This window comes from Ruditapes philippinarum, unplaced genomic scaffold, assembly GCF_026571515.1.
Source record: "Ruditapes philippinarum isolate M1 unplaced genomic scaffold, ASM2657151v2 ctg1753_1_1_1_1, whole genome shotgun sequence".
Classification (NCBI taxonomy): domain Eukaryota; kingdom Metazoa; phylum Mollusca; class Bivalvia; order Venerida; family Veneridae; genus Ruditapes; species Ruditapes philippinarum.
The window spans coordinates 246,918-256,563 of record NW_026856219.1 but is presented as its reverse complement, the minus strand read 5'-3'; positions in this window follow the sequence as shown (position 1 = coordinate 256,563).

Sequence of the window (9,646 nt, the reverse complement as noted above, 5' to 3'; positions counted from 1 at the left end):
TTCAAATTCAGAATAATTAATATGAGAACAAATAATTGAGACATTTTGATTTTTGAGTTTTAATATTAATGTTTACTTTTATGTGACTGTGCAAATGTGACGAGCGTAGGAGGCCTATAATATAAGAATTAATGTACCTACACTTGAATTGGCAAAACGTCACTTTCAGCAACCGCTGAGGTATAATCTTATTCGTTTACGGTATCCATATTGATGTTTCATTAATCAGTATTTATCAATTCTGCAATTCTGTCTAGCAATGAAATATGTCATAAATATTATCAGCATACAAATTTGAAAACTTTTTGTTTCCTTTCAGAAACTCCAGGTTGCCTTAATCTTAATTATGTTGGTATTAAAAGAGATAGAATCGAAGAGTGTCGTGAATCAAGCATGATTCTTTCTTCTCATTCTTACTTGAATATTGACCATTATGACGTTGCTGAGATTTTCAAAATATACGCCAAAGATCATCAAAGCATTAATATTATCTTCATTGAGTTTTACATGTTGTGTTATACACACAGCCGGGATTATGGTAAGTAACTTCAAATTTACGTCTACATTTTCAAGTGTCGTTATAAGTGAATTGAATAAATGGTGTTTATATTTTATTTTGTTTGCGGTTAGATTGACTTATAATCCGAAGGTACTATATAACCGAATACCTTGAATTATTTTATTATTTACGTTTTTGAGATGATAACATGATGTTTATATATTAAATTATTAATTCATGTTTGTTTGATGTGTTAGATTTTAAGCCACTCGATACGGAACTGTTATGCTCTACTAGTGAAAGAATACCTCAAGTGCCCCTTCGTGCAACATTCAGTCATTATGTCAGTCAAGGGTGGGAAATTTAGATTACCGTAAGCTAGCTGTATAGCTTTCTCTCATGAGAGCGAGTTTAAGAATTTCAGTGAGAAAACATCTAGCGTCGACTTTGTGAGAATATTGTTTTGTCTTCTTAGAGATATCAAATAACCGCTTTCTGAGTTACACTGGGTATTTCAAATATAATTTGAAAGACTCTGGTATACATAACCAGAAATCGTTACTATTTTCAAATCTTTAGTTAATTGACATTATATAACATTTTCATTAATTTCTAATTTACATGAATTGAAACCCATGCCAATTTTACATTACATGCTAGTCAAACATTTCATTGCATACATAATAATCAATTAGATAGTAATATATACATTGTTTATTTTATGCTTTTGAGTGGATTACTGATTTGACCGTGAAAATCATATTTGATAATTCACAGTGAAAATTATCAAAATATAATGTCACACCTTTCAATGACAATACTCGTTTTAAAAAATTTTCACCATGTTCTACCTCACTTTTATTTTTGCCTACAATTCTGTCATTGCCAGGGCTGTTTAAAGAAAATTAAAGCTGAAACTGTAAAATGATTAAAATTTCAAAAGTAACAAAAAAACAAATACTTCAATTGATTTAAATTACCAATCACCAAATATCGTCTCTAATTTTTTGTTTCATTTAATACATCTGAAAAACACACACTTCCTTCCACATGCAAAAATGCTCTTGATGACATTTGATCATATTTAAGGTAGCTTGCTACTTTCCGACTGAAATATGACAACATCTCAGAGCTTGATTAGTTTTGGTATGCAGACTTAGCTTTACTTCTCAATCATTATTTTGTAAATGAAAAGCGTTGCTATGCCCAAATCGGCTCAGGCGGAATAGCAAATTTTTATCGATAAAAGTCTTTACCAATCTCATCTTAAGGTAGTATACACATAATGCATTATCTTCTTTTTGAAGAATATTCAAATAGGCTAGAATCACTGTCAACTGCATTGAAACAGTGGGGCGTGGGTTCAAACCCCAGAGGGGGCAACTTTTTTCTTTCTTTTTCTTTAAACATTTTTATGTATCTCTCAGATCCCTAATGGAAGAAAAGAGTATTTGATTTTAATTATATAATTATTGCAGGTATTTATTTGATAAATATGGCCAAATTCAATAGCAAATATGGTACCAGATATTTTCAAAGTTTAATAAAATAAAAATAACCCGGTAAAATTTTTTATATTTTGCAAGATCAACCAATATACTTTTTAGAAACTTAAGGAAAACTTTGAAAACAGCCCTCATTGTTGTAAATTTTAGGGATATTTTGAATAAGGCTTCTTACATAGCAAAATGGTCAAATAAGTGTTTAAAGCGGGTTGGGTAGGGTTACATATTTAAACATTGTATACAATCATTTTGCTCGTTTAATGTGTTACCTGAATGTTATTATTTGTTTCTTAATAATGAGCAACAGGAAAACATTTTTCATAATGATAATATTAAAGATTTTTAGAGTTTCCTCAATTCTGAAAAAAGTCCTTCTAATAGCAAAGTTTTAGTTCAGAAAAATGTCTATTTTTCATAAACCACACGGTAAATTGTGTTTAAAGTTTCCTTAAAGGTGACCTATAAGGCACATAACTGTCAATTTTACAGTTCCTTATAGTGTCCATTAGGGGTTTTCTACATTAAATTTTGTAATGTTCAGTAGACGTATGCTTTTACAGTGATGTCTTTCTTTTAACTTTCCTGAATGTACTGCGATTATACAGCTAAGATCCAACCGATTTGACGTACAAAACTATCGAGTATTCCGCACGTCATCGCAATAACAATTGTGAAATAAAAAGAGATGCACACGGGTAATTTTGCTATAATTTTTAAGCATGTAGAGCAGTCGTGAATAATTCTTATATAATCATAACATAGGGTCAACGTGTAAGATATTATTTTCTGTTACTGTTTGAATATAATATAAAGAATGAGAAAAAACGTAATGATTTTGGTGACGTCAAATAATTTCCTGAAGGAAAATGTCACGACTTTTTAGATAAATAGCATATTTGCGGAAAAATATCTGTGAAAACCATCAACGAAAAGGGTATTAAGACTTGTTCTATCAGAATGTTTTATATAAAAAAAATCTGTCAGCTGCCTGCATTTCATTGAACAATTTGAAATTATATACATGTACAGCAGATCTGGGTATGACGGACTGCAAATCTTACTTATTAAGCTGGCATCAACCTTTGAAAACCTGCAACCAATGATTATAAATACCTCGAGGAACTGAAAGACAATTCGGAATATTGAAAGATGAAACTGAAAAGCCGCCTAAGTTGAAAATAAACACAAACATAAACTTTGCAAAGAATGTGAGAAAAAAAGAAAGAATGACAAGGCTTGCGCAGTCGCAGTGTCATCGTCAACCCACACGGTATGCGTTCACTAGCGCATCGCTGTTTTAGGCGATCTGAAGCCGCGTTTATGTCTTGATTCGAGGCGAAAGATATGTTGATTTACTGTATGTTTATAAGCGAAGCATTTTGTATATTAAGTTACAAGTTAATACAGATTGCCTTGTATTGAAGATGATCATGTAGGATCCTAAATTTTGTATGAATGTGGTTGTGGGAGTAGATTGTTTATTTGTTGTTGTTGTTTCATTCTTTTTGTGTTGTTTTTATTTTCTGCACAGAATAGTGCTATAGAACCTATGAAAATTATCAAATATGCATTTTATTTTTTGTCTTCTTACATTTCTTAATGGTGCGTTTAACACCGCTTTTAACAGTTTTTTTCAATTGTAATATAGCGGAGGGAACTTAACAAAACAGTGTTTCCAGTATAAACTTCTTTTCGGCAATAAATGACACGAGTCTGAGGTGGCCCTTGAATCAATTCATACACAGTTTACAATGTCAGATGGTCGTTAAGAACGTTCATATCGCGCAAATCATGATCATATACACCTTCACTCTTTCTCAGCAGAAGTATATTCTTAGAGTAAATGTTAATAAAATAAATTATAATCAATGTAATATAATATATAATGAATAGAATATCACCAAATTTATTGCACACATATAAAACTTGTAGGCAAAAATAATTGTTTTTGTGTCTTGAACAGTTTTTTTTTCAATAATCTTAACATATTTTAAAAAAATATTATTTCTGAATTTCATTTATCTCTTTTTTGCTACATTTGTATGTTTATCTGCATTCTTTTACTTTGTGTTTTGACACGGAGGCTCGTCTGCCTGTATGTAATTTTTATGAGAGTGTTTAAAAGCTGAATTAACGTAAAATAAATATTCTAAAGTTTATCATCTACAAGATCTTAGCGACTTAACGTTCATTACTTTTGTGTTACAGCAATATGCGATTCTTATTTTTTGCCCTGAAATTAGTTATTTCATATAATAACATAACACTTTTTACTTTTTTATTTCAATCACTAAATTATAAAAATAAAATTGAAATACAAGTACATATGAGACTGCGTTTGGCAAATTATAAAAGTATTAGGAAAAAACATTGTCAGATTAAACATTGTAAATGTGCTTATCTTGCGCATGCATTTCAATGAGAGAGAAAAATCAACTGTTTTTACAGTATGAAAAAAAATCATTAAGTCCATATGTGATTTTTAGTGTTTAACGTCAGCAAATTTTTGTTTGGTATATATTTTTTGTAACTCCAACGTCTATTGACGTCACCGAAATCATTAACCTTTTACTCACTCTTTATTTTATTTAAAAACAGTAATAACAATATATCTTACATGTACTCGTTGACCCTATATTTTTATTGCATACAGTTATGGCTACACGATCATACTACATGCTAAAATCGAGCAAAATTCACCGTGTTGATTTCTTTTTATTTCACAATTGTTATTGCGATGACGTGTGATATTTTCAACAGACGTCAAAACAAATGGGAGATTAGCTTAATTCAGCAAAGTTAAAAAAAAACATAAGAAAAAACATACGTCTGATGAACATTATAAAATGTAAACGGAGAAAATTGGATGAGAATTGAAAAGAACAGGCCGTTTTATTGATAAAAGAAGCAATTTCATCGACACCGATAGAGGGCTCTTTGATGCATACTTACTCTCTTTCTTTACAAAATAATGCTGCGGAAGTAAAGCTTACATATCTACATGTTTGCATACTATGTTTGCGGTCATAAAGTAGCGAACTACCTTAAGTATCCTACGTGCAATAACTGCCCAATGCAAGTTGAAAAGCAATTAACAGTCACCTACCCGAAGTATAAGTTAACTACCCAGCGTTCGTAAAACAGCCGTTCAACAGTTACAAGTTTTCCATATTCATATTCTCTTTGAATGTTTTCACTTCTGTGAACAATTATTTATAGCCTGTAACAATCCTCAAATAAGTTTTTTTTCTTCTTAAATATAGACGTATGACTAACAAACCCAAAACGAAATCCCTCTGAATCAAGCAGGTTTTGTTAGACAAAGCCTTATCTAATATAAACCTCCGCAAAAATACCAGAAATAAGGTGTGACTTCAACAATAGTTGAATCAATCAAAAAGTTCAATCAATAGTTTCTTCAACTATAATTTGCTTTTTATATTATTAAATCAAGCAATTATTCATATTTTTTAAATAAAACAAGTAATATCATCACCATTTACAGGGACTCCACTGAAGTTTAAAAGCCTTAAAGCATAACATTTGAAAGTCTTACATAAATGAGTTGGGGCACTTTAAAGAAAAATATATGCAAATATGGTTAAGAAATCTACTTTGAAATAAATTGAAAATCGTATTTTTATGCTTTCCTTGGCCCGGTTTGAGTGAAAAGCGTTTAAACGCTTTTCATTTTGGGTCATTTTTTTGACAATTGAATAATTATACTGGAAAAACGAAGTGTGCGAATAATCTGAAATTTCGCACTTAGATAAGTGGTCTAAACCTACATCAAATGGTACATTTATCTGGAAAAAATATTTTCAGTCCCATCATGTCAAAAAACTCAGTGGAGTCCCTTTAATGTTGTTTTTAAAACTTTTCTTTAGTCCAAGACTTCATGTTTTTATGAGACATTCGTCTGAAATTGAGGAATACCAGTCGGGAAAACAGATTATGATATTCCAGATAATATTGAAGAAATTTAGTTTAAAATGGTATTTATGTTAAACATAAGATAAAAATAAAATGTATTTGTTTGTTGTGTAAGATGTAATTTATTTTATCCATCTGGTGGACTCGTAAGAATACTGTTTTCAAGCTCACTCGATGTAAACAATTTTTTATCTTACACAAAAAGAAACAAATATCCTCTAAATACACATACGTCTATTGTGCAAATATTTCAATATACATGCACAATTATTAAATATACAGCTCTACGATAAAAAATATTATTCAGCGATGCAAGTTGACAATTTGATGTTTTCTTTCCAGATTCCATGTCTGGTAAGTATGTCTTCTGAACATTTTTAAACGTTGTCTGAAATGAACAAATGTATGATTAGCATTCCTTGCTAGAATGTTTTTGCATTAATTATCATCACAGTCTTTCTGCGTGACTAGAAATGTAAGGGCTATTTTTGTATATTTGACATCTTTTTGGCAATTAGCGTGGAATGTTAGTGTCTTTTGCAATGTGTAAATTACTTTCTTTGTTCACTAGACTTTTTAAAAACATTTTAAAGATTTTCATGAAAAGTAGCATGAATCTGGAGCCTGCTGCTGTAGCTTTAAGTCTTATAACACATTATTCAAGAATGACTTAAAACTGTCAAAGCTTTTTAATTTTTCCTACATAAAGATTACTAAAACGTTGATATCATGTAAACATTTAACCCTTACTCTGCTAAAACTCGAGTGATAGTCTTTGCCATCAGTATACAGCCAGAACAGCCACCATACAGTTGGCTCACTTTAGATTTTCATGTACATTGTACCCAAAATGATAATGGGCAGAAATTGGGGTCCAACAACATTCACCATGTTATGACGATTCATAACGACCAATATAACATATATCTGGTCATATTTTGATAATGGTCCGTACTGTACATGTACTGAAAACCAACCACATTTCAACATTGTTGTAGCGATGATGACGTGTAGGGTGCTAAGTGGCTCTGATTGTTGACAGAGATCTTGATTTGACCTATTCTGTAGTTTGTCAAACAATTCTTCATCCAACATTACATTTTTAAAATAAATCAACTAGGTAGAGCAATCCTGATTTCTGCTAAAGTAAATGCATTTTATCACATTTGTGTAATATCTTTGTTGATTAAATTTACAATCCACTAACAAGAGGCTTCCAGATCCGCTGGTACTTTGATCATAGATATATAAATGTTTCGTGTCTTGTAGTTCCACAGTACTAATTCTAACGGTTATTTTATAGCCTATAGCCATAAGACACTTTTTCATTTCGGCACAAACCATCAGACTAGCTGTAGCTCTAAGTGCTAGCAAATACTTTAACCCCTGTGAACACTGGTGACCTTAATGTTTTTGTTTGTTTGTTGTTTTTTTTGTCATAGCCCCTATAAAAACAGATGTTATAACATTTATATATACATACACACTGTGTGTACACGAAAGCATCAGTTATGACTTATTAAAATTATATAAATCAATTTTGACAAAATATAGCCCTCCCTGATTTTAGAAGAGTATAACAAGTAAAAAGTTCTAATCATTTTAACAGACACAGAAATTTGTCTAAATGCAGAAACTTGAAATTATAAATTAAATTAAAAGATTTAAGCTAAGTTTGTCCTCTGAGCTTTTGTTTAATTGATACTTGTAATACATCATCTTAATAAAGGAAAAGCCGTACATTAATAGTAAAATCCTTCCATCATTGGTCCAATAAAACGAGTAGCTTTATTCTCATGGCAGTCTGTAATTAAATGACATTTATTCTACTCTACGCTTAACAAATCTTTTAAGTGTGCATGTATAAATAGTCTCATATATGAGTCAATTTTGGTAGGATCATCTTGAAATTTTTAATAAATATCGTTGAGAGACATGATATGATATTTCATGTGTTAAATTTAATGAGAATAACAAATTTTATAAACATGCCCAATAAATGTGATATTGCGTTATAAGCCAAAATCGCAAATTAAATGTATCATTGAAAGTTTTTCTAATATCGTATGCCCGCCCACTCTGAATGTGGATGTGATGCAATATGTTCATGATATTGGGGTATATTTATTAACTTTCGGACAATTTTCGCATATTCATTGGCGACGGTTTGTGGCATTATACCAAAACTTATTATGAGACGGTTTATTTCACCCCGTATAGCTTAAATCATATTTCCATATAGCATCTATTATTAATTAAGTTTAGTGATTTTGGTGATGTTTCATCACGTGGTTTTCAGAAAGATTGTTGGCGCTCTGGACGTGTGCTTGTAAGACATCCTGATGACAATCATAATTATTGTTATTGAAAAAAAAGACAATTGCAAAAGAATTTAAAAGATATCAAACAATGTATGAAATGATGGCTTCTTAATTTGCTATTTATTTTCAATGCACACATAAATGTTATTTCTACTAAGCCACAAAGTTTCACATTTTAACATTTTAACAACTTACCAAACCAAATTCAGCAGACACATCTCTGCCGACCAATTTGAGCATGGTCTGCACTGTTCGCTTTTCAGTCACTGTACATTTTAAATTCCCTTTAAAATGAGAAATGGTTTTGTCCAGATTAGAAGATAAACAGTCCAGACTGACTGGAAAATAGTTTGCATGAAAATAGTTAACAGTAGGCCACGCTGACATGTGCCTTGTTTGCCAATGACTGACTTCACTTCATTACTAATTCTTAGTAGTGTGTACATGTATATTGTTGCTTGTTCTAGAATCAATCCTGTATGTGATTCAACACTTTTTATTTTGTTGAAAGTTTCTAGAGTGTGATGATATTTTTAATCAGAGATATACATGTTAATATAAAGCCATTTTTATTTTCTTTTACAAAATCAATTTATAAGCATAGTATAAGTGCATGCGTAGAAGAGTAGAGAACTCAAAAGTACTGCAGTAATTATTTATTAGGCATAGACCACTTCAAACAGCCTTTGCTGTTTGGTTAACATTTTAGCATCACGATTGAGTATCTGTCTTGTAATTGAGAGTTTCGTGTTTAAACCCTGTCGGTGCCTGAGAATTTTCTAAGGTTTTAAGTAATGGTCATTGGTAACACTGCGCTATAGCATTTCATTTGTGGGCAAGATGAATTGACTAGCAATTAATTACAGACAGAAGGATGGAACCTTGCATCTAGCATGACCTCTTCAGGGAACTGAATTGTAGAATTACATTCAACATGAGCACGCGGTGTTTGTACATTGACAGTGATTAAGATTCAAACTCGTCTTTCAAATAAAGTGTAGACAAGTAATAAGGCCCCTTCCTACAGCTTTGACGTTTGGTTAACCCTTAAACGTGGTCGAGTGTCCGCCTTGTAATTAAGAGGTAAAGGTTTAAATCCCGGTAAGTGGCTGACATTTTTCAGGCTTGCAGTAAAGCTAAGGGTGTCGAATAATGTTTTTTTTCCGGATATGCATATTTGTCATGATTCATTGATAACAAACACATCATCACACTTCACATGTTCAAACAAAATAAATCAAACTTCATACCATGTTTTTCCTCTACGAATATATATGGGTTTTTTTCGATGTAGATCGCAGAAACTGGTTTCTCTTGTAATTCCTGAACGATTAAAATGATGAAGATGCGCTATTCCTTGAAAATACAGTTACATTTCTGCTATGTCT